Here is a 27,123-nt window from a genome sequence, read left to right as displayed (position 1 = left end):
TTCTTACCCAAGTGGTGAATGGGTCATCTCAAGAAACCATCGCTTGTTGTTAATGAGCTTGTCAGTTACCATATGTCAATTGTCATGTACCACAGTTACCCAAAAGTTCCCTTCATTGTGATGGGATAATTCTTTTTCCAGTTTATAGATCCCTATCAGTCTTGTTCAAGGCCTTAGTATAGTATGGAGACTACATTAAAATAATTGGGCAGAAGATCAAAGACAAAGGTTAGAGGTCTGTGCTGATTGTATTAGGCCTATCAGCTGATATTAGAAGCCCTTAAACCATTTACCAAGAGATCTTGCTGAATTGTCTGTTTGGACTTGGAAAGGATGGATTGGTGTCTCCTTTTCTGGAAGGGAGGTATTGGGTACTGCTCAGCCATCCTGAGGGTTACTCTTCATTGAGTGTTCAGTCCCACACTCCTCCTGCTCTACAATGAGGGAAGCTACTAGAGGGGATTAAGATGCATTTAGGGGCTATTTCACCATCAGTTTACTGAGGTTGCTCAGCTCTGTCTCCTTTTTCATCCATCCAGGTAGCAAGCTGGCTTAGATTTGAACCAGATAAGATGAAATGATGTTGGCAGGAAGAAGAAAGCATTGATGTGCCATCACTTGTCAAATATATCTGCATTCTCAGGCTATTTTTGGACATGCAGCTGTTGTTGGAGTAGTAGGCAGAAGCAGTGGCTTGTACCTAGAGCTGGAAAATGTTTGTTTAAAAAAGTATTTCATTAATAAATTTCAAAATCTGAAATGTTTTGACATGCTCTATTAATATGTTGTTTTCATCTGTAGTTAACATAGAGGTCGAGGCTTTTTCTTGCTCAATCATTCCTTACTGCAGTAGTCCACAACCTTATCACCTTCACGTTGCACTAGGTTAATTCATTAATCTTGAGGATACCTTTTGAACTGCTCAGAACTTTCAGAAAGTACACTAGTAATATCCTTCCTATTGACCAGGTTGGTATCAGCATATTACCTATGTGTTCCGTGCACTGAACTATCTTTCCATCTGCTTCCAGATGTAGTTCAGGTTGTGGTTTTTTTTTTGTTTTTTTTTTTTTTGTCAAATGTGTAGATGTGCAGTCTGGGGCCTGGTTACTGTAGAGACACAATTCTCTGTAAACTGTGTTTGACAGATGTATATTTGGTGACTATTCCTAGGTGACTTTTGAGAACTAGAGTCAAGGAGTGAAATTCTGGCCTCACTGATGTTAATGGGAGTTTTGCCTCTTAGTTGAAGGGGGCCAGGATTTCACCCATGGTATACTTGGTGGAGGATCCCTACCTGTGTAACATCATCGCTCAGGTAGTCTGTCAGAGCTTGAGTTTATCATCAGAACACATACAAGATGCATGTTTTTGCCTCGCCTTGCCAGATAAGTCTAAACTAAAGCATTGTCTCACTTTTTTCTGCTTTTCTGAATTATTTCTGGTGGATGGTTGGTTAATGTTGATATTGCTAGCCAATATAAATTAGTGGGTTTTTTCTTGTATGATGCTCCTGTGTACTAAAGTAATGAGTCCTCTCTGTTATTATAATGGACAAAAATAATGTTTACATTTGTTGGGTTTTAAAGCATAGGATTTATCTTATTTTGCAAGATCTAACTTGTGAAATTACCATATGCCTTACATTGATAGGACAATGTTTTTAGAGGTTATAAAGCTAAAGAGATGGTAACTAGCTTAAATTAATGTTGATGGTGAATCAAAGGGTTGACTTTGAAAAACAGGATAAAGGTGAAGAGGAAATCATGTTGTTATAAAGGTGAAGAGGAGATCAGGAGTGTTGTATTTTTTTTTTAGTGTGAAAGCTTTGCTAATATAACTTTATTAATTTATATTCGTCTGCTGTGATGTTTTCAGGGTTAATTTTTCTGATAGTGACCAACATTAATTCTATCATTCTCCCTCCGCTTGAGGGAGGGGCTTATTTTAAGGATTGATTAGTTTATTTACTCTTCTAGGCTTTTCCTTGCTTGTGTAAGAGATATTTAAATATTTTTGTCCTGGGAACTGTAGTAATCACTATTTTGGTTTCTTTACCTCTTTATTTCTCTTAGTCTGAAAAAAAGTTGACCAGTTTTACTCTGTTCTAAATTTTTTCTTCTTCAGTACGTATGCCTAGTGGGAAGTCTGGGTGAACTCCACTGGGGAAGGGATTTCACTGTCCTTTGAATGAGATGTGCTGGGAACGCTCTGCAAGGTACAAAGAGCAGAGGGTGCTAAATCTAGGAGAGGCTCTGTTTGAGAGAATCTGTAGGAACTCAAGGGACCTAGAACCCAGTTAGGAAACTAATTTTCAGTTTCATTACTGCCTTTAATTTTCACACTGTGAGTTAGTACATTTTATGCCCAAAACTGGCTCAGATCACAGTTTATTCAGATTTAAATTAATGGTAATACTTTCTCACAGGAGTTACTTTATATTCTCCATTAGATTTCCATGGGATTCCCAAGAACAATTTAGCATGTTACCTGTATATAATTAATATGTAGTAAAGCAATAAATATGAGGAAATAATACTACAAAACATACCAAACAGAAACATATTTAGGTCTTTTTACCCTTTGAGTACAACTGCCACATAATCGGTATTGCAAATCGAATTGTGCATTTATCGAGTCGTGTGTTTATAGTTTAAATCCATCTGTATTGTAGCTCCATTGATTTGAGAGAAGTTACAGCAGGGTGGAATTCAGTCCATTTTTAAAAAGTATAGAATAATAATCTCAAATGCTTTATAGCATATTCACAGGACTACTATCTATGTTGCTATCTTATTTTTTTAGTACCTGCATAACTCTTGGTTACTTTGTCTTCCTGATTGCCATTTTTTCCTGCATAAGGACTTGATTGTGATATGTGTTCTGCACGTGCCTAGCAAAAAGAATGAAATAAAATAGGGATTTGAGAGACTAGCAGCTTCCTCTGCCCAAGACTCATGCCTGGCCACTGCAGATCTGCAGCAGACAACTTAGGGCTAGTCTACACTAGATGTGCTACAACGGCACAGCTGCACCAATGCATCTGGTGAAGATGCTCTATGCCTGTGGGAAAGAACTCTTCCATCAGCATAATAAAACCACTGCGCTAATTTACAACGCTCAGGGGGTGGCTTATTCACACCCCACAGTATAAATTATACCAACGTAAATGGTGATATCTGGGGGCTTGTACACTCTATGTTGATAAGTGCTTAGAAATACCCAGGATGCAAGTTAGGACACATCAGATGTACTTGAGGATCCTGAAAAAAGTCTCCTTATGATTAATAGTGGGAATCTTAAGACCTACATAGACATAGCAGTTGTTTGTATATTAGTGTCTAAAATTTATCTATCTGAGGCCTAATTCATGAATGCTACGTATCTTTTATATTGGCTAGAAAACATAATATATACAAACGTATTCCTAGTCTCTAGGAAGATCTGATTTTATATGATATTCATCTAAATATGAAGTTCCAAGACATTATGAAACTATGTGAGGCTCGCTGTGGGAGCCTAAGTCAATTCCACTCCTCCACATATGTACTGTTTTCACCTGACACAGATATAATATGGCTATTAAATAAGTAGTCTGGTGCGTAGGTGTGAAATGTGGGGCATGATTTGGGAGAGGAGGACACGCTTGCTGTCAGTGAGTTGTGATTTTGGCTTGTTTCACATCTGTTTGTGAATTCTTCGGGTTGTGTGAATTAGTTTAAGACTAGAGCATAGATGCTTACAAATTAAAATGTCAAACCCCCCAAAATGTAGCCTTAAAATAAAATACTTTGCAGGCTGTTTTCACTGTCGCTCGCTGATTCAGGTGCCGTTGCTGAGCTCTGCGCTGCTCTCACCTTCTGCTCCTTGATTGGTTGTATTTTACAGAAAATGTCCGAGGTGATTCTCAGAGGAAATGAAGAATTTTACAAAAGATTGGGTTCAGTGCAAAATCCTGTTAGATTCCTGAGTAGTAAGTAAAGAATCACAGTATATTTCAATTCACGTCACAAATAGAAGTTAAAATTTTTCTTCATTTTCACTGTTTCATAATAGATTGCCTGAGAGAACCCAAATGGAAATTGTGTGTGCAGAAAGTGAGAGTGAACTGCGTTGTTCTGAGCACTGGTTTTCAAACACAAATTACATGGTCTGTTTTACTCAGGTTCTTAAACTGAGCCCATTTCTGTAGTGTCAGAGTGTCTTAGAGTGAATTAATAACTGGTGTACTTAGTCTACCTCAGCAATTCTAGATGCTGAACTTCATTATTTCCGAAGTAGGGTATTGGGACACCTTGTCCTCCAACCGGTTGTCAGGGTTGTTTTAATTTACAGGGGGATCATGGAGTTAAAATTATGGAAGTGTTTCAAATGAGATCATTTCAATTTTCACGAAGAACAAAAACCTAACAAATAGTTATGCAGATAAAGTGCGTGACCATTGGAAATTCAACATCCAATAGAATCATAAAAATTGTAAGGCTAGTCCAGTCCCTCGCACCAAGTAAACCTAGACCATCCCTGACAGATGTTCGTCCAATCTGTTTTTAAAAACCTCCAATGACAGCAATTCTACAACTTCCCTTGGAAGCCTATTCCAGGACTTAACATCCTTACAGTTAGCAAGCTTTTTTCCTAATATCTAACCTAAATCTTCCATGCTGCAGATTAAGCTGATTACTTTTGGCCTACCTTCAGTAGACATGGAGAACAATCGATCATTGTCATCTTTGTAACAATCCTTAAGATATTTGAAGACTTGTCAGGTCCCCCTCAGTCTTCTTTTCTCAAGACTTAACAGGCCCATTTTTTTAACCTTTTTTCATGTCCGGTATTCTAAACCTTTTATCTCTTTTGTTGCTCTCCTCCAAACTCTCTACTATTTGTCCATATCTTTCTTGAAGGGTGGCACCCAGAACTGGGTACAGTACTCCAGCTGTGATCTCTGTAATGTCTTACATATGACATTCCTGTTAATACACCGCAGAATAATATTAGTCTTTTTTGCAACTGCATCACATGATTGCTGTCAGGAATCAGGGCCTGCAGCAGAGCCTGTCTTCGGCAACCTAATGAGGGCAGCTGGCCTGGAGTAGGCTGCCTGATGGGCTGCACTGCCTGATTGGTTGGAAGAGTCAATAGACTGGCTCTTAAGCCCAGCAGCAGCAGTTCAGTGGCTGCCCAATAGTCTGCCATTTGAAAAGCATTGTATTTTCATTTGTGGCATACCTGTTAAATTTTGACATGAGACACCTGAAAATCCAGTTTGTGATATGCCTTTTACTCTCTGAGGCATATCTCATGTTGCAATATGTTGCAGTACGTATTGTTTAACTATGTTATTAGGTATAAACTGCTATATATAGCTGTGCTACCTGATATTTAATGCAGCAATGAAGAATATGACAAGGTATGTGAAATGAGGGAAATCATATGCGTTGTATCGCTTGCTCATATGTTGGATTTTCTTTGGCTCTGATCTTGTGAGAGTTTGACTGGGAAGCATATTCTGGCTGGAGAAACAAAATGAGGCATATGGTACTGCAGAGTGAAGAAATGAGTAAGCACTCCTGTACATAGACACCGGTGTTAGTTATATACTGACCATTTTTTTGTCAGAATTAAGATACATGCAAAGCTGCCAAAATAGAGGAGTGTAAGATGTGCTGCCCACTTGGCACACAAAGATGCTTCTACAGCATTCAGAATTGAGCCATAGTTTTCAAGTGGGCAAAATATCACAAGCTGCACATGCTTAAAAGTTGACTAGAAGTATTTTTGAAACATATGCAAAAGGTAAACAGCATAAATGATGAAAAATAAATTATTTTAAATTGTTTTTAATAATCTAAAGAGGATTTTTATCTTGACGGTAATCCTTTTGCGTAGCTAGTGCAAATAAATTCCTTTCCCCTTCTTATCCTCTCCATCCTTACTTAGCCTGCCTTACATCCTTACACCTGCCTTGCTTTGCAGTGTGAGCTCTGGACCCTCACTTATCTTCTGCTGCAGTGGCTTAAACATCCGACCAGCGCCTAAAAAATAAAACATAATGGAAAAACAATTTCTGTTGTAATAACAACAGAAAAACAACATAATCAAAAATGATTTTAAGGAGAAAAAGAGTAAAACATCTGAAATAAACAAAACTTGTCAGTGACTGTAATATAACCAACTTCATATTTTCAGGTACTTCATTTAAAAATGTATTTTATAAAAAATATATTCTAGTCTGAAAAGTTGTTTCTGAATCTTATCTTAGTCTTTGAAAGGTACATTGCTGAAACTGGCACAGTTGCCTAAAATTGGACCCACAGGTTTTCTGCCAACCTTACTCATGTTGTTTAGTATCTCGCTCTGAAAGTAGGTCCAGTGATTCCAGTGGGACTATTTGCAAAGTGAGGTGCTACTTTAAGAGCAGAATTGGGCACTTAAAGATTTAGGCCCTGATGATCAATCCACTTTATGTGGGTGGATCCTTATGCAGGTACAGAGTCTCATTAAATTTATAGGGCTCCAAGCAGTCACAGGGGCCCACCTGCAGAATTATAGGATTGGGGGTGGGGCTTAGTTTATCACAATATGGGTCAGACTGTGACTTTGCTGTTTGTTTTGTTGTGAATGTAGTGTTTTTGAAAAATATGAGATGGACAGTCCTGAACTCGGAAGTACTCCTCCTTCCCCTCTCCCCCCCCCCCCTTTTTTTTTTTAAACCAAGAGACTAGGTAGAGCCCTGTGCGGGTGCAAAATTTGTATCCGCATCTGCAAACATTTATAGGATATAAAGCACATATCTGCAGATTTCCAGGGCTCTAAGAATAGGTATTGCACATGTAGTAGCCAAGTTGCAAGCTTTCTTGTGGTGTCCTGTTAGTATGCCTCTACCCACACTCACCTCTAGAGATGAAAGTGTAGTTTAGTCTCCTTATCCTCATGTCCATTCCACTTTTGGCTTTTCTGCTGAGAATGCCAATAAGAATGTTAGTTGTCCTGGTTTCACTGAAGTGGTCACCTGTTTACTGGGAACTGGGCTGAGATCACCCCTTTATTTCCAAAGTCCCTGGAGTCTAGCAAATACTCACAGTGTTGGGACATGACTAGTGCTTGTCAAATTCTGGAAAGAATTTATTTTTTTTCTAAAAACTTTGTAAAATTAATGGAATAAATAATTCAATGTAATATATTTTAGAATTATTCAGATGTCTGTAAAATGCGTGAATAAGGCAAGGAGGGAGGGAGATTCAAACATGGTATTCAGAAATATCATATAATTTGTTAAATAAGTTATTTGAATGTTATTTGATCAACTGTAATCACTACCCACCAGGAGTGGATTTTAACTGGCAGCCTAGAAATATAAGCTCTGAATCATTTTGCAGTCTTCCCTGTGCTGCCCTGTACTGGAAATATAAGGACTTAATGCTTCTTTTACTGCTTGCTCCTTGCATTGTCACAGTTCCTTCAGCAGGTATCTATACACAGTATTAATCACTTTGCACAGTAGGAAATATAACCTCAAAGAGCAAAATTCAGTACATGTGTGTACTCTGCCTGTTGACAAAGAATGAGGTTAGATATATGCAGCTATGCAGAAACCAAGTGCCCTGGGATTACTTCAAGTAACTGGGAAATTGAGATTTTTATCTGTAGACTTTATTTGGAAAGAGATTATTGATAGATTTTTCAGTATCCAAAGAAAAGGATTAAAAAATAGGGTACCTTTAAAGTAGGCGACATTGGGACTGATAACATTTAAATTGTGAAATGGGCCTCTGGTGCTTGGCAACAGGCAACTAAAATGTTTTAGTGAGATTTTGGGGTTGGAAAGTCTCATCTCTTGAAAACTATTAATTTTTTCTGTATTCAAGACATTAAAACAAAGCCTGTAATTGGAATCTCAATCTCATTTTTTTCTTTTTGTTTGTCATCCCATTCAAATGAAAAAGACTATTAGTCTTAATAAATCACCATTATTGACACCAGCTTAATAAAAAGGAGTCTTGTATGGATTGTTAGCATTTTCCAAAGTAATTTTCTAAAGGAAAAAATGCTTTGTGTGTGGCATTTAAAACATTATAAAACATCAATTACTCTGCACAGCATCACATTTGGGACCCGAACCTGTGTCTACTCCACAGACTGGGAGTATTTCCATGCCTAGCAGCTGCAGAACAAGATTCAGAGCCCTAGTGGGTTTTGGGTCAGGTTCTATGTTGGCCTGTGTGCCTTCAGAACAGAGCACACCTTGTATTGTTATTTTTTATAGTAAAATTATCTTGTGTTCACTGGAGGTTCAGAAGTAATAGCCACTAAAACTGCTCTGCTTATTAAAAAGAAACCCTGATCTTTTACTGGAGAAATCAGCATAGGGTGCATTGGTTCTGTGTAGTAAATTTTTTGAGAAGGAGATCCTTTTAAATTATTTTTAATACAGTAAAATTGAATGCTGCTTTTTTCCTCCCAACTAAAAGCATTGTTTAAATAATTTAATCCAAGAATAAAAATATTTTCATATCAGTAATATTTCACAAGCAAAATCTGTCTATTTATATAAAAGAAATGATCACTTCTTTTAGCTTTTAACTGCATGATTCAGTCATTCTGAGAGGACATTGATAATGTTAGGTGATATTGGTAGGGCATTTACCAAACCAAAAATTTGGATCTAATATGGGGTACATTTTCAAAGGCACAAATATGGTTTAGGTGCCCCAATTCCCATTGACTTTCAGTGTGAGTTAAGTGCCTACTTTCCCTTTACGCCTTTGAAAATCTTTCCCAGAATATGTAAAAAATTGCATTTATAAATAAGTTGCCCATCCTAAGACTTGCTGTATTTTCCTGTCTGTGGGAGTTATACCAGTGTTGCATTTGGTTCAGTGAAATAGTTGCAAACCCTATGAACCAGAGAAGCTTTGTAGCTTACCTGATGAGTGTGATCACATAAATTCCAAAGAAGAAACAGTGATGCTGCTTCAACTTACCCCAAGGTCTTAAAAATAACACCACTTAGGAGGTGTTCAGCTTTGCATCACAACACAGAACTTTCTCCTGATTATTTTTTTCCATGTGATATCTCTCGTGACTTTCTAAACATACATGATTTCAAGTAGATATCCAAGTTTATTAAAACTACAGCAAAGAAATCCCAAAAAGCAACAAAAGACACAGCAGAATTTGACAGAATATTTTACAGTTAAATTCATGATCTCTATATATAGACATCAGTCTCTCCATCAGCTGTGATGTGTCTAACTAGCAATGAAAAAATTTACATTACATATAATTAAGGTGCTTGAATTGTGTTTAATTATTGCTGTTGCTGTAGTCAAGCTTTTCTTATATACCAAGAATAAATTTCCACAAATTCCTGAATACTGTCAGAAGAGGATTGGTGTCAGGGAGAAGGCATCTATTATTCCAAAAATGAAAATTCAAGCAGACTTGCTTTTTTTTTTAAGTCATTTTGTCCCGGATACAAAAATAAAATAGCTGTAGGAAATGTGGTGTGACTTTTCCTTCTGGTTATATTAATTTTATTCAGATTAACTACTTCCCTTCCTGTCCCCAATCATATTTCATGGGGTAAATACTGTGTTAGTAAGTACCTGTTACGAGTTTTGTTTTGTCTTCAAAGTTCATTACACATTTCCTTAATTTTGAAGAACTCCTATTAGATAAATAGAATTTTGCAGCACTCCAGTAGCCTAGCAAACGGTGTATTTGCTTATTGCTTTTGAAAGTGGGGCTTAGAGTTTGTCCACAGGGCCTCACAGTTTGGACTAAGGGAGTGTGAATTGCACTGCACACCAAGGTGCTGCACTATAGCTCCCCTGTGGACATAGTTAACATGAACTAAAAGGTGCCTAGTTTGGATTAACGTAGACCTGTTGGAAGAGGACTACATTAATGCAAATTTAGGCTCCTTTTAGTTCTCTCCAGCAGTGTCCACATGGAGCAGTTACAGTGCAGCATTTTGGTGCACCTTGCAATTCACACCTTCGTAATCCCCCTAGTGCAGTGTACACATAACTTTATGGTCCTAAGTGATTTGAAAATGTTACCCATCCCGTACTCAGTTTGCCATGTTTCAGAGTGTCATTGCTGACTAAAATTAAATTCTTGGTGTTATCAATTAGCGCTCTTCAGATTAACTGGACACTGGCTTGAGTTTCTTCATTCCTCTGCAAACTTATTCTGTGAAGACCTGAGCCCTGGTCCTGCAATGAACTCTGTTCAGACAGGCTGCTGTGCCCACATGGAGCCCCACTGAAGTTAGTGGAACTCTCTCTGCACTGGTGCAGAGATCCTCCATGCAGAGCTCATTGCAGGAATGGAAAATGGGATGCAGCAGTTGTAAGATTATGATTCTGAATAAGGTGTCCCAGTGTTGTGCAAAATCAAGCACTCGGGACTTTTTCAAGGGGAAAAGGCAGTATGCCGCATTTATTGACAGAAACTAAAGTAATAACTAACTTAAACCTACACATATACACACACACACACACACACACGTGCCCAAACATACAATATGGAGTATGACAGAAAGCGTTCTATAGTTATATATATAGCTACCAGTCCTGATTGTGGCTTGAGATCGTAGCTAGGGTCCGTTGCTGGAGTTCGTGGCTCGTGGCAGCTACCTGGCCAGGGAAGCTGGGCACGAGGAGAGCAGGGTCCTTGTCGGGCGCGCACCGACGCTCTTCTTTAGATGATGTGTAGAACGCTGTTTTTCCCCCCAAAGCCTTGAAATCTCACCCAGTCTTTTATAGGTTTTTCAGTTCTGCTGTGTCACGTCGCTTCTCGGTGACCGTTGATTGCTGGTACAATAGCAGACGTGACTTTCAGCTTGTTCTTTGATGTCTTTGATTAAGTTTGATTAAGTTTTTCTGGGGTGGATCCTTCTTTGCTTTTTGGGGCTGTGTTCACACTCTTCAGCCTAGGATGGACTTCACACTTCATCAGGACAACTTCATCAAGACAAGCTGGCAGTTTGGGTCTGACTCACACACACACATACACCCTCCATTCATACCTTGTTCAGATAACTATCTTATTCATCTAAAGGTTTAGAAAGGGTTTGACACAAGATGGAGTACATAGAGTCAAAATGGGGTTTTACATTCACAATATGGAGTATGACTGAGAGAAGTTCAAATGTTACATGATATCAATAATAACCATATAGAGGTTGACACAAATAAGGGTATGAATTAAAAGATATGAATTAATCTACAGGGTTACAATTACAATTAAAAGCTATGAATTAAGCTGCAGGGTTACAATTACAATTTTATTCCTACACCAGAACTTATGTTTTGGCAGCTGCACTTTATTGAAGCAGTGACATCACTGAAACATAACATTGCCTCAGAATAAAGGTCACTCGTTAAATGAAGGCTGAGGCATAAGCTAATTGAAAATAGATATGCAGGAGAAGCTGAGGTATTAATTTTCAGGGTGATCATTATCTATTTTTCAAGATTTTATTAGTGATTTTATTTCAGTGCATCAAATTGCTCCTGTTTATATGATGTTTTAACATGGTTTTTGGTGCAGCAGAGTGACAGCTGTTCACGGTAGCATTAATGAAAAATAGCCTTCTTATTGGCTTAGAGAACTGATAATGTAAAAACTAATTCCTAAAAATATTGGTCTTATTAAATATGCTGGCCTGGGCTCTGATATATAAACTACTCAGTGATTGACAGAAATAGTATTATTCTTACCAGGTTTTATCACTAAAATAAATGGCAAGAGTCATCTAGCAAAAGATTGGATGGATACGTTTTTATTAAAGAGACATTGTCAAGTACTTTGGTCAAATTTGGATCTAATAACACTTTTACATTCTAGTGGTCCTTATAGAAAAGCCCTATAGAATTTAATAGACAATGTTAACTTTAATATAGGTTATTGAACATCATATAGCATTTAATAGATCCTTGCTATGGAATTTGATAAAACAATTCCAAAAGATATTGAAAGGGTAATATTCTCTATTCAATAAGTTTTTAGTAATTTCAGCAGAACCCTATTGCTTTCTGTTAATTGCTGTCAGACTTTTCCATGGGGCTGGTAAAATGTCCTCAGGAATCTAATCTATTTCTAAAAATTTGTCACTGAGAAATTAAAAAGCCATTGTTTATATGAGCCCTATATTAAATACAGTGTTTTAGTGTTCCTTCTACTTGCTCTGGAACAATTTTATTCACTGATATAAGTCCACATCAGTCAGGGGAATAAATGACAAATTCAGGCCTTTTAAAATTATTTTTTGTTATTTTGAATAGCTGTAGGTCCTGATCGACCTGTTTTCTTTTTGCAGCTCTGCTGAGATAAGATCATGCACTATCAGTGGGGGCTGGGAATCCCCTGGAGCTACGGAGCAGGAGCCCTAAGACCACCAGAGGAGTGCTGAAAGGCAACAGGAATACCTCTGGATTCCTCCCCACCAAAGTATCTTGGGCAGCCTTGTAGAGAAACACTTCCACACATGAGAATATGGTATAGACCAGTGGATAGCTGGGGCGGGGAAGGGGGCAAGGTTGGGAAGAAGCACAGGGATCTGTGGCTTCCTGAGTAGAAGAAAAGGAGAAATGCCTCCCTCTCCTAGATTCTTGTGGAGTGGAAGGGCATGGCACATTCCCTGTCCCCCAGCTGTCTGTCCCATTCTGGAGGGAGGAGCTTTCTTTCTCTTCCTCTTAGGCTGTTTCCAGGTTCCTGTAGAATGTGGCAGAGGTGCTCCTTCCCAGTCTCTCCTGTTCTGACCCATACTTTGAGGTTGTAAGTGGCGGGTGAGAGAGGAATGTTTTTTCCCTAGCCTTCCCCATATTTTTGGTGATGGATTGAGGCCTTTCTCTCCTGTCTTCCTATGGCATAATTAGGGCAGCTGCCTCAGCTGGCTGTGCCACCTCTGTTGCTGAAGAAGGAACATACTTGAGGTGGGGCTTCTATCTGTAATAAGAAAGAAGAATTGAGGGTGTCAGTCAGGGAGAATAAACATCCAAAATAATATATAATAATAGTAATTTAAAGGCTAAGATTGACCATTTAATCCCTGATCTTAACTTTATGAAATAGTAGCACTTGCCAAACGTCATTCCTGGAGCTGGCAGATTTCACCTGGATTCATAGCCTGTACAATGTATATAAGTCATTAAGAGGGATAGATCCTTCAGATGGATCAGATCCATGCACCTGTGTGGAGCCCCATGGAAGTCAGACTCCCCTTGAGTTCAGTGAGGCTCCACTTGGGTGCAAGGGTCTGGCCTCATGGATCCACTAGCAGGATCTAGACTGAAGTTGCAGAGGATGTAAAAGCAATGGCAAAATGAGCCTCCTTGGGTGGTGTTTACAACATGACTCTGAGATGACAAAAGCACATGGCAGGAGATCTTCTCTAGATAAGACTTTGCATTTGGCCTCAGAGACATCAGATAAGATGGAGTTCATTTTAATATGTCTCTCTCTCTAGTGTCTGAGCCCCTTGTTTTTTGTTAGGCAGGTTTGTGTGATTTGTAGTTAGGCCATGTGCAGGTGTTAAAAGTTTTATAAGAACCCACGTCAACTAGGTTCAATGGGGGTGGGTGACAAAAGCCCACAGTAAGTAAAAAACATGGAGACCTGGGAGAAGGGTCAGAATCTGAGGGGAGCATGGGTCGTATAGCAGGGATAAGGGAGAGACGAGAGAATATGGGGGGAAATCTAATCAGTATCTTAGATGTCTGTATACTAATACGAGAAGTATGAATAAGCAGGGAGAACTTGAAATGCTAGTTAATAAACACAACTATGACATAGCTGGCATCACAGGCATTTGCTGGGATAATATGCATGACTGGAATATTGATATAGAAGAGTACAGCTTGCTCAGGAAGGACAGGCAGGGGGAAAAAGGAGGAGGTGTTACCGTATATATTAAAAAAGTATGCTCTTGGCCTGAGGTTGAAATGGAAATAGGAGACAGACTTGTTGAAATCTCTGGGTAAGGATAAAAGGAGTAAAAAGCAAGGGTGGTGATATGGTAGGGGTCTACTACAAACCCCTAACTGGGCAGAAGAGGAGGATGAGGCTTTTTTAAAACAAGTAACAAAATCATCTAAAGCATAAGATGTGGTGGTGATGTGAGACGTCAACTATCTAGACATCTGTCGGGAAAATAATACAGCAACGCACTGATTATACAACAAGTTCTTGGAAGACAATTGGAGACAATTTTTTATTTCAGAAGATGGAGAAAGTTACTAGGGGAGAGGCTGTTCTAGATTTGATTTTGACAAATAGGGAGGAACTGGATGAGAATTTGATAGTAGAAGGAAGCTTGGGTGAAAGTGATTGTGTAATGGTAGAGTTCATGATTCTAAGGAATGATAGGAGTGAAAACAACACAATAAAGATAATGGATTTCAAGAAATCAGACTTCAGCAAACTCAGGGAGTAGGTAGGTAAAATCCCATGAGAAGTTTCCCTAAGGGGAAAAACAGTTCAAGAGAGTTGGCATTTTTTTCAAAGAGACATTATTAAGGGCACAAGAGTAAACCATCCTACTGCATAGGAAAGATAGAACGTATGGCAGGAGACCACCCTGCGTTAAGCAGGGGATCTTCAATGCTCTGAAACTCTAAAAAGTGTCCTACAAAACGTGGAAACTAGGCCAAATTACCTACGATGAATATACACAAGTATGTAGGGACAGAATTAGAAAGGCCAAGGCCCAGAATGAGATTAAACTAGCTATAGACATAAAGGGTAACAAGAAAACATTCTACAAATATATTAGAAGCAAGGAGGAGACCAAGAACAGGGTAGGCTCATTACCCAGTGAGGGGGGAAAAAACAGTAACAAAAATGTGGAAATGGCAGAAGTGCTTAATAACTTTTTTGTTTCAGTTTTCACTGAAAAATGCAAAGTAATGCACATTGGAAAACATCCCAACTATATATATAAAATGATGGGTTCTAAATCAGCTGTTACCACTCAAGAAAGATCTTGGAGTCATTGTGGATAGTTCTCTGAAAACATCCACGCAATATGCAGGGGCAGTCAAAAAGGCTAACAGAATGTTTGGAATTATTAGGAAAGGGATAGATAATAAGACAGAAAATATCATATTCCCTTTTTTAATAAATCCATGGTATACCCATATCTTGAATACTGTGTGCAAATCTGGTCGCCCTGTCTCAAAAAAGATATATTGGAATTGGAAAAGGTACAGAAAAGAGCAACTAAAATGATTAGGGGTATGGAAAAGCTTCCATATGAGGAAAGATTAAAAAGACTGGGACTTTTCAGCTTGGAAAAGAGTTGACTAAGGGGGGATATGATAGAGGTCTATAAAATCATCACTGGTGTGGAGAAAGTACATAAGGAAGTGTTATTTACTCCTCATAACACAAGAACTAGGGGTCACCAAAAGAAATTAATAGGCAGCAGGTTTAAAACGAACAAAAGGAAATATTTCTTCATACAACCCACGGTCAACCTGTGGAACTCCTTGCCAGAGGATGTTGTGAAAGCCAAGATTATAACGGGGTTCAAAAAAGAACTACAGTAGATACATTTGTGGAGGATACATTCATCAATGGCTATTAGCCAGGATAGGCATGAATTGCTGTTTGCCAGAGGCTGGGAATGGCCGACAGGATGGATCACTTGATGATTACCTGTTCTATTCATTCCCTCTAAAGCTCCTAGCATTGGCTGCTGTTGGAAGACAGGATACTGGATTAGATGGATCATTGGTCTGACCCCGTATGGCTGTTCTTATGATACTTGCTGGTGGTTTGCAGTGAGCAGGCTGCTCACATGAATTTGACTGTTCCCAGTTGCTGTGTTTCATTAAAGACAACCAAAATTGTAAGAAAGACTTTCCTCATATTTTTCCATGTAAACTGTTGCTGTAGCTGCTTCAGGAATGTTATGTGATTGCAGATGGGAGGTAGGTGGTCCCTGTTGTTCTGAATGGGAGTGGGGGAGGTGGTCTGTGATTCAGTCACTCTATTCAGATAGGCTGCATCCGGAATATTTATTTGAGAACCTTGAAGGCCCCGATCCTGCAGTCACTTATCCATGTGTTTTATCACTTAGTTTCCCACTGATTTTAATTGGACCTCTCTCAGAGGTAAAATTAAGCAAGGGTTGCAGGATTGGGGCATAAAATACTGTTCCCTGTTGGGCTTTAACACACCAACAAGGCAGAAACATTTGGGTGGGGAGCAATACAGAAAATGTGATTTACAAAAAACACAGAAATTGGCAGGGAGACTCCGGGCAGATGTTGTACCTGTAAGTGTTTTTGACTAATTTCATTACATTAATTAGATTTCAAGTTGATGATGTCTCTATAAATCTGAACACAAATTGTCATTTCCTGTGCCCTGCCCATAAAATCTAACATAAAAAAAAATACCTTCCCCTTAAATGTGAAATTGCACCACTGATACCTGGCCAAATGTCAGGATTATCACTGGCTGGCAAGAGAAGGGAAAGAAAAGCTTTTAATTTTAAATGAATATGAGTCAATCTCATTAGAAGAGATAGCAAAGGGTTTAATTTTATTTGGGATGGTAATGCTAAGAAATTAGAGGGTGGAGGGAAGGGAGGGGTTAAACCACCAGTCTTACTTTGGTCAACCAAACTACATCTGAAATTGCTACAATTCAAGAACCAGTCTGAAATGTGGAAAAATTGGTATGTGATGTTATAGTGACATCTAGGAAATTTTCCCCTTTAGGACCTATATAAATTTTATTAAGTAGGGATTACACCATGCTGGTGATGGTTTAGAGCCAAAGGCACCATTGGATCTTCAGTGCTCTCAGCCTTTTTGATGTTAGCTATCTTTTCTATTTGTTTAAATGTTACAGTTCATTTTGGGGACTGAACTAACTCTTTTTTCCATTTCATGTTTTCTTTGGTTTAAGCACTTGTAGTATATATAGATTATTACTTTTGATTTTGATCCTGACGGGTGACTTTGTCTGCATTGGTGATTCTTGAATAGAGCTTATTGGTTGGCTGTTTTTGTTTATTCCTGACTGGTTACCCTCACCTCAATCCCTGGAAAATTCATGGAGCAGGTCATCAAGGAATCCATTTTAAGGCACTTGGAAGAGAGGAAGGTGATCAGGAACAGTCAACATGGATTCACCAAAGGAAAGTCATGCCTGACCAACCTGATTGCTTTCTACGAAGAGGTGACTGGCTCGGTGGATGTGGGGAAAGCGGTGGACGTGATATACCTTGACTTTAGCAAAGCTTTTGATACGGTCTCTCACAGTATTCTTATCAGAAAGTTAAGGAAGTATGGGTTGGATGAATGGACTATAAAATGGATAGAGAACTGGCTAGAGCATAGGGCTCAACGAGTAGTGATCAATGGCTCCATGTCTAGCTGGCAGCCAGTCACAAGCGGAGTGCCCCAGGGGTCGGTGCTGGGACCGGTTTTGTTCAACATCCTCATCAATGATCTGGAGGATGGGGTAGATTGCACCCTCAGCAAGTTTGCAGATGACACTAAGCTAGGGGGAGTGATAGATACCCTGGAAGATAGGGATAGGATACAGAAGGACCTAAACAAACTGGAGGATTGGGCAAAAGAAATCTGATGAGGTTCAACAAGGACAAATGCAGAGTCCTGCACCTAGGGCGGAAGAATCCCATGCACAGCTACAGACTGGGGACCGATGAGCTAGGCAGAAGTTCTGCAGAAAAGGACCTGGGGGTAACAGTGGATAAGCAGCTGGATATGAGTCAGCAGTGTGCCCTGGTTGCCAAGAAGGCTAATAGCATATTGGGCTGCATTAGTATGAGCATTGCTAGCAGATCACGGGAAGTGATTATTCCCCTCTATTCGGCATTGGTGAGGCCGCATTTGGAGTATTGTGTCCAGTTTTGGCCCCCCACTACAACAAGGATGTGGAGAAGTTAGGGAGAGTCTAGTGGAGGGCAATAAAAATGATTAGGGGGCTGGAGCACAAAACTTATGAGGAGAGGCTGAAGGAAGGCTTGTTCAGTCTACAGAAGAGAAAAATGAGGGGGGATTTGATAGCAGCCTTTAACTATCTGAAAGGGGGTTCCAGGGAGGATGGAGCTAGGCTGTTCTCAGTGATGGCAGATGACAGAACAAAGAGCAACGGTCTCAAGTTGCAGCGGGGGAGGTCTAGGTTGGACATTAGGAAAAAGTTTTTCACTAGGAGGGTGGTGAAGCACTGGAATGGGTTACCTAGGGAGGTGGTGGAATCTCCATCTTCAGAGGTTTTTAAGATGCGCCTTGACAAAACCCTTGCTGGGATTATTTAGCTGTGGTTAGTCCTGCTCTGAGCAGGGGGTTGGACTAGATGACCTCCTGAGGTCCCTTCCAACTCTATGATTCTCTGATAATATCTTACTTTACATAGCCTCCGGTATGAATCTTTCTTTAAAATGTTTTTGTACACAATGCCAGACCCTCCTCCTTGCTTCTTTGGTCCATCACTGTCAATTTTACAAATTTCTGGTTTATGAAATAATGTAAATAAGGCTTTTAGCTTCTCACTGTATTTCATTACCTGCATTGTGGGCCTGATAGTCCTGCAATGTGCCAACAATTTTTCACTGAAGTCTGATTCCCAAGCAACAAAGAGTTAAATATTCTAGAACAAAGAAGCAGCATTGTGTTCTTTGAGTCTGCTTCCTCATAGCTGTACATTCATGAAACAAAGAGATTTCTGTAATGACTCATAAATTCATTGTAGCAACTTTTCATGTGATGAAGATTCCTTCTTTTGGTTTTTCTCCTGAGTTTATCCTATGTTTTATCTACGTTAAGTTGTCTCTTTAATTTGTTAACCCAGCTATTCACATAGTGAAATTTCTTTATTCTGCAACGTTTCTTTTGCTTGTTCTGCTGTCTCCCATTTCTTATCCTCTGCAGACTTAAAAAGTCTTGCTTTCACTACCTTTATTCAGGCCAGTACTTTACTTGATAAAAAGCTGTGATCCCAATACTGATCTATGCCGTTTCCTATATATAACCTCTTTCAAGCCTGTAGTATTTCCATTTATCATTAAACCCTTTCCCCTTGAGAGAATTCTTTGTGCTAATTTGCCTTTTCCTCTCTGACTTTGCACCTCAGATGTTACCTCTGATGCAAAATATTACTGCATGCTTCCAGACAGTCTGGATTTAACAATCTCTACATCTCCTTTGTGTACTCTGGCAGAATGCAAGAGAAACTGCAAAAAGGTGCCAAATCCTCCACTATGATGCAAGACATGCAGGGGAGCAAAGACAACTGACGCAGGGTGGAAAAAGCCCAAGAGGAATAGTGGGGAAAGTGGTTGCGAACCTGCCACTTCTGCAATAACTCTCGCTGGGAATTTTCCATTCCATGACTGCGTACGTGTGGCAAGGCCTCTCCAGGAATAGCCAAGGGAGCATAAGGGAGGGGCAAGATATAGTTCCTTTCCCTGTGGATTCTAGGCGTCTGCATCTCCTACTTCCTCTTCACCCTCCAAAATCTCTTCCCCATAATGAGAAAAAATCTTGGGGCCTCCATCTCTCTTTAGATGGTTGGCCTGTGGGATGGCAAGATCTGACCCTCAGATTGATCTACGCACTCTCTTTCTAATCCATAAAGACTGCTGTTCTTCAAGTTATGCTGTTTGGTTTCTTCTCTCATTTCATTCCTTAAAATAGATTTCTAAGATCAGATGGGTTGATCAATATCTTCCCAACATCTGCCAAGAGCAGGTGTTGTGTTTTAACCACTTTATATCCAAGAGGGGATTTTTTTGTGTGCCTCTAAATTAGTCAAGACTTGTTGTCCATGTTCACACAAGGGCTTGTAACTGTCTTTGAAACCATTTTCAAATATGGTCTTGGTTGGAACATGGTTTTGTGTTCATAGTTATCATGGATCCAACCATCAAGTTGATAGTCTGTGTTTGAAACTGATATGAGAGAGCATACATCATGGGTATATAAATAAAAGTTCTCAACAGTGGAAAATAACAAATTAAAGAATTGCATCTGACGAAGTGGGTTTCTGCCCACGAAAGCTTATGCCCAAATAAATTTTAGTCTTTAAGGTGACACAGAACTCTTGTTGTTTTAATTTAAAGAATGGCTTTAGATTTACATGGAGTATCTTTTCCTTTGATTACTGGAAGTACCATTCAGGAAACACAACCTCATCAGAAATAGAAAATGTTTAGATAATCAATTTTTCTTCACATTGACTGGTATTCATCAGCCTGAGGACCACCGTTGCTGCAGCGATCTTTACTTCTGACTGTTTGGGAATAACCAAAGCTATGTTTACACTAGCGATGGCAAAATCGCCGCCGCCAGATCGATTTTTCATGATCGATTGAGCGGTCAGGGAGACCCGCTCAATCGATGAGGGAGTCGATTTAATAAGTCCACCTCCTCAACTAGCGTAGCGCTGAGCCGACGGGAACGCTTTTCCCATTGGCTCAGTGCAATGTGAACAGTGCACAGAAGCAGTCAACAGGCGTTATGCAAACTTCTCTGTGTAGTTTGCGTAACTCCTGTCGACTGCCGCCGAATTTCCGGGTAAGTGTGAACAAGCCCCAAGACAGGGAATCATCTGTAGTTTCTACCAAGCTGAGTGTAAGCAGCACATCAGAATTTTGCTATCCTCATCACATTCCATCCTTGAAAAGTTTAAAGGTCTTATCTGCACAGGGCTTTCAGATATGTTTAACCCTCATGCTTATCACATGGTTTGCCATACACTTTATCACATGATTTGAAAGGCTAGTATGAATGGGGCCATGCTATGTTATGAGAGCTTTTGAAAAATGCTTAATCCCAGTTAGGGTCCAAATTCTGAGATCCTGATCACTTTTTTACCTTCTCAGGCACAGGGGTTGAGTAAAAACTACTTCAGAATTTCAGGATTTGGCCCTTAAGACAAGAGCGTGGTTTGGTCTTGTTCATCCTGGTTGGTCAAACAATATTATAACCCTGGTTGGCAACAACTGAGTTTTTACTTTGCTTAAGAAAGATTTTTGCATTAGTTGGTAAATATGATTCAAAGTTCTGCATAGACTGGGCCTTCCAAAAAAATCAGTGTGTTATAAAATAACTGGTCCTGTGTTTAAACCTTTGCTTGATGTGTTCTAGGAAATTCTGTGCTCTACTGACTCATGAATGTGACCTATTTGATTTAGAGACAATTCAAATCTGCCTTCATTCTTTGATATTTTTTATACGGTATGCCCATTTTTACAGAAGTTGCTTGAGACAAATATTGAGAGATTTTTGCTTTAAGCATTCAGCTGCTCTTGTATGTGTTCTACATCAGAATGTACCTCCTTCCTATTTGTGATATCCCACTTAGATTATTGAGTTGTGACCTCAGGTGAATTCTTATGACATGCAGATTCTGTTTTCATGCAGGTTAACTTAGTAACAAAGAGAAAAGACAGAAAATATGACTGACAGAGTTTTTTCTATATAGAATATTTTTCAGTCTTCCAGGTACTACCAGTGACTATTAAGCCAAAACCAGCTTGATGAATAAGGAAAAATATTTAAAGAAAGAGCTGAAGTTTCATGAGTGAAATAATTCTGTTTGATGACGTAATGGAAATCATTTGATTTTGACACATTGGTGCAGAACTGCTAAGAGCCTTTCTCCCCACCTAATGCTGTGTATGGGTCTGAAGTGCTGGAAGAAGCTTAGGTGGGGAGAATGGTGCAGAACTGATAAGAGCCTATGTGCCAAAATCAAGTGATTTCCATTATGTCATCATGATTCATGGAACTGTTCAAAGGGGAGAGTGACTGTTGGATATTGGTGCATTTCTTCAAATGTCTCCCTTTCTCTTCCTATCTTCTGGCATTTTGTGCCATGAAAAGGAAAGAAAATGCCATTGTTGGGGTGATGAGAATTTCTTCCTTTTTTTTTTTTTTTTTCTTTCTGCCTCAAGATCTGAAAACTGTGAAGAGAAGTAGGAGGTTGAGTTTTCCTTAGCAGAGAATGAAAATCCTCCCACTCCTCTGTGCTTATCGAGGGAAGGCTTCTCAATTAACTTTTTTCGCATCTTGATTGTCTGGGATTTTACGTGAGACAAGACGTAGTTACTCCCTATCTGTAAGGACATTTCTCCTCCTTGCTTTCCCAAAACTACGGTACATCTGTAATACTGACTGAGGATTTAAAGAATTAAAAACATAAGTCAAAGGAAACTTTTTATATATAGCATTTGGCTGAAAAATGACCGTTTTATGCATGTAATACTATTCTGATGGAATTGTAAAGTATTAATGTTTGAAGGAAAAGAAGAGAACGATGTGATCTACTGCACTAATGGCAGGACTGGGAGTCAGGAACTCTCTAGCTATAGACCAGCTGTGCCACTGATTCCCACTGTGGCACTTGAAAAAGTCACTTTGTGCCTCTTTGTGCCTCGTTTTTCCCCATCTGTAAAATGAGGATAACATCACCTATATCATCGGAGGATGCAAATATGAATTAATTAGTAAATATTTGTGAAGTGCATGCCTTGTTAGCTAATCGAGTTAAAAACTGGAGCTTCTGTAAAAGTTGAGAGAAGTTGTGAATTGTGGGCATGATGTTGCTTCCACTGAAGTCGGCAGGAGTTTTATGTTGATTTCAGTGGGAGTGAAATGAGCCCTGTGTCATGAATTTGTTCACAGTTGGTGACTGCTTGCTGCAGCTCATGCAATCCTGGTGGCGTGACATATCTGTCTATTTTAGGCATCTCTGAGAAGCCTACTACCTCCTATCCAGGTGCCAAATGTAAAAATTAATTACTAAAATATTAGATTTGTCTACAATGCAGCCTTGTCATCACCAGTTCCTCAGTTCAATTGCAAGTACTCATGTTGTGTTTTGTGGACATTAGGTATGCTTTTAATTAATTCTTTAGTGTTCATCATTGGCCAGAGGCTTTTTTAGAAGAGATGGGTTTCCCACTGTGCTGTGAAAACGGTCAGGTTTAATCTGGTTTTCCCCAGTAAGGAATTCAAGTTCAAGGATGCCCTGCCCCTTGCTCACAAGAGCTTAAGCCTGGGCTGTCAGCTTTCGCATTCCGATTGATCACAACCATCTTGGAAGGATGGAAAGGCATTTTTAAGAAGGCCCTGTCATAGCCCAGAAAGGCTTTTAGCGATTTCAACCAGAAGCTTGCATTGTATCTTGGAACAAATAAGGAATCAGCTGAGCATGCGGGATCCTGGCATGATGATGTGCTGTAGATTTTTTTCCTGGCTTCAGAGGCAGCATAGCATCTGCACATTGCATACTTAGAGTTAGATGAATTACTGTGATGTGCAGCACTGAAATTTGGGGATTATGAACATCTGTCTCCAATAAGATGATTTGAAAAGTTAAAAGCAGGCTGTTTTCAGGTCCTAGGGTTAGAACAGGCTAAGGACCCAGTGAAATGTTTCATGGAATGTGTGGAAAGGAAAGGTTCAGACAGCAGCAATCTACTGTGCTTCTTAAAGGGCAAAAATACTGGTGTTGGTTGTGCTATGCAGGGGTTGTCATAAGAAGTAAGGAGGAAACATCAGAAAGGAATATAGGAAAAAGTTTGAAAATCTCATTTGTTACTGAAATTAAAGGGAGGCTGTTAGATAGCTTAGAGCCAGATATACTTGGTTTGTCTTTCTAGTGCTTCTGCACTGTAAACATCTGATTTAAAAATAATCCCTTTCTTCTGTCAATGAAGAATCTAAAATAATAGCCATTGTCTATATGGAAAGCTTGCAGTGTTTTGTGGTCTACTGAAGAGAGCAGCCAGCAGAGGGGGCTCTAGTTAACTAACAAATTGCATCTAAGGAGCTGTGCTGGTATTTTTAGCATCCATCTGGATACTTGTATGCAAACAAGGGGAAGAAAAAACAAATCTATTTCCGTTTTTAGCCCCTTTACAAATGCAGAATTGTCAGTGTTTGCCAAACGGAAAAGGACGATCTCTTACTCCTAGGAACACTTACCTATGAGTGTAGTGCTTTCTGTCATTAATGGTCTCACTCTGAAGAAGTAATACGTTGTGGTGGTGGTGGTTGTTTATTTGTCTTACAGTAGCATCTAGGAGTCGTAATTATATTCCTTTGAGCCAGGTGCTCTACAGACACAGAACAAAGAGACAGTAACTGTCCTGAGGGGCTTGCAATCATGCCTGCTGGTAAGTGTTTTAAGGATCAGGCCTTTAAAAAGAGCAAATTACAAACAATGGAGGGTCATATGCATGCACAGTGAGTGAATTTTTTAACCTGCAGTTATTTTTAGAACCTTTCCTCCAACAGTAACTTAGTCTCATGGAGAACTAGGGACCTGATTCTTCAAATTTCTGCTTGCTTAGTCCAACAGAAGGGTCTGCAGCAGTATTCAGTCCCAAAGCCAAGCAATCTATACTTTCTATAGAGGAAGCTGGTTTTGAATATTCTAAACACACAAATGTGTCTGAAAAATTTCCTAGAGCGTGAGAAGCACTTAGGTTTCCCCATTTTCAGATTTCTCAACAGAAGCCTAGCTATGGACCTGATTCCACCCAAGCCCAATGAGCTCAAAGGTTTTAGATGTGGCTCTGTTTTCAACAGTGAGGGTAATTTGGCCATACCTGACCAAAGGATGTGATAAATTCTCCGTCACCTGGAGTCTAACTCAAAACTGGATGTTTTTCTTTAAAAAGGCTCTAATTCAACATGGGCTCAATGCAGGAATTCTTAGTTCTTTGTCCTGTGTTATGGTATGCAGGAGGTCAGACTAGATGACTGTAATGGTCCCTTCTCACCTTAAAATCGCTGTGTGCATGTGTGCATATTGCATGCACTCTAAAGTTTACTGTTCAGCTAAGAAGCATTGTAATTTTGTTTATAAAGTAAATAATGAAAGTGCCTCCTCAACTATAACTAAAGTATTAGGCTGGCACAACTCTAATAAAAAGAACTTGCTGGTGCCATGGCCCCTTTTGAATGTGGTTAATGGTATGTTGCAGTTGTCTGGTTGGAAAATACTGAATGCAATGAAAGAAACATAATTGGAGTTGGAAGGATTTAGTTAACAATTTCAACATAAAATACCACCACTTACTTTCAATTGTCTTTCCATTTTTTAAATTGAATTTGCAATACCTAGAAAACTTTAAAAGTTCCATTACATAATTGTTTTAGGCAGAATTTAATGACTGTTGAATTCATTTGATTGTTTATAAATAAAATTATAATATATGTCTGGGATTTTAGAAGGAATCTTAGGGAGTTAGGTTCACATCTCCCACGGAAAGACAATGGAATTTAGGAATCTAGTTTCTCTGAGCCCTGATAAACTAATGACTTATGCACATGCTTCACTTCACAAACCTGACTTTAGTGAGATTACTCACACTACGCTGCATAAATCATTGCAGGATTGGCTCTTTTGGAAATTCCCAGCCTGTGATTGCAATTTGTATGTCACTCTTAATCATGGGATATATTTTGGAGAAAACATTTTTTAAAAGGAAAGGAAATAAGTATGGGTGGAAACAATATAAAAGCAGAACATAGGCGTAGGTTTAATAATAGGCAAGTGTTCTTCGATTGCTTACTTGTGTCCATTCCACTATAGGTGTGTGCATGCCTCCGTGTACGGTTACCCAGAACTTTTTTCCCCTTAGCAGGTCCCATAGGGCCGGCTCCGGCGCCCCCTGGAGCCCTATGCACATGCCACGGTATATGAGGCACTGCCGGCCCTACGCCCCCTCAGTTCCTTCTTTCCGCCTGTGATGATTGCTGGAACTAGCCTTGCTCTCAGCAAGTACTATTCCCCTTGTTTGGAATTGTTTGATATTCTAAGTTAGTTTTAGTTAGTTTAGTAGTTGTTAAGTGTTGTTAAGAGTAGTTAGAGATAAAGCAAGTCCCTGTGGGGACTTCGAGCGGCCAGTTGCCGGGCTTCAAGCCGTGTGCCTCCTGTAGGAAGGCCTTCCTACTCAGTGACCCCCCACTGCCTTAAGTGTTCGGGGGAAGCCCACAGGAAAGAGAAGTGCAAGATCTGCAGGGCTTTCAAACTGAGGACTCAAAAGGACCAAGAAATGCGGTTGAAAGCCCTGCTGATGGAGGCAGCGCTCCGCCCAGCATCCAAACCGACCCGCTCCACCTCGGTACCACGCATGACCTCGGTACAAAGCGCACTGCCGTCACCGCCCTTGACTCGGCACCGCACAACATCGCCGGCACCGAATAGGAAGAAGCAGCGCACGGAGCGTGGACACTCCCCTGTGCCGATGATATGGGCAGGGTCGTGTATGGAGATGCATTGGACCCGGCCCGTCGAGACTTCTCTGATGCTTGCATCTCCGGTCAGGGAGCCTCCCCCGACTCCTGGGAGTGGGAGAGTGCCCTTACCGATGCCTTCGACACCGGAGCTTTTCAGGCGGCAAGAGCCTTGTTGGCCTTGCCTACGCCACCTCCACCCTCCCCCTCCACCGAGGGAGAAGGGGCCGGTATCACGGGGGAAACCCACGTTGGGTCCCCCTGAATGGCTGTGGAGATCCTCGGTACGGAGAGGAAGATCTCCCACAAGATGGTCTCCGAGGGTAGAGCAGAGCCCACTCCGCCATAGTCACTCCAGGTCGGCGTCGTCAAGCTGACCTACCCCGGCACGGGACATGGAGTCTCCCTCTCGGCACCGAAGTCGCTCCCCAGCACTGGAGGCAGCACACGCCAGGAGGCAGCACCAGTCAAGGTCTGCCAGGCGGTGCTCGGACAGCTCCCGTTCCAGATCCCTGGCACTGAGGAGTTTGCCTGTACCAGACGGCACAAAACCCAGTTGCCATTGGAGGACCCGGCACCGATGAGTTCACCCACACCAAGTCGGCGCGGAACCTGGTTGCTGGAGTCCGGCTTGGCACCGAGGAGTTTGGGGCGACACCAACCTCGGTGACCAAAGGTGTCTGCAGGGCCACAAGGGAAGCGGCAACGGAAATCATCAGTATTGAGACGTGCTCCGGTACCTCTAGCTCTTCGGAGCACACCCCTGCTCTTTGGCATTGCTCGCAGCAGTCCTCCTCATCCTCCAGGTCGGAGGCGTCAAGAGGGCGGTTCCCGGCATGGAAGGGTGCCCAGGACCGAGGACGAACATGGCACTGCCGGTCCAGGG

General features: G+C 40.4%; 1 protein-coding gene across 2 annotated transcripts in view; it reads left to right on the top strand.

Moving 5' to 3' along the window:
* Nucleotides 1-27,123, top strand: part of APBA1 (amyloid beta precursor protein binding family A member 1) — a 127,112-nt gene that overhangs the window by 25,729 nt on the left and 74,260 nt on the right. The window lies entirely within an intron of this gene.

This window comes from Emydura macquarii, unplaced genomic scaffold (assembly GCF_026122565.2).
Source record: "Emydura macquarii macquarii isolate MOO-44397 ecotype Brisbane River unplaced genomic scaffold, CSIRO-AGI_Emac_v2 contig_2897, whole genome shotgun sequence".
Taxonomy (NCBI): domain Eukaryota; kingdom Metazoa; phylum Chordata; order Testudines; family Chelidae; genus Emydura; species Emydura macquarii.
The sequence above is the reverse complement of the archived record's forward strand: the minus strand, read 5'-3'. Positions and strand labels throughout refer to the sequence as shown.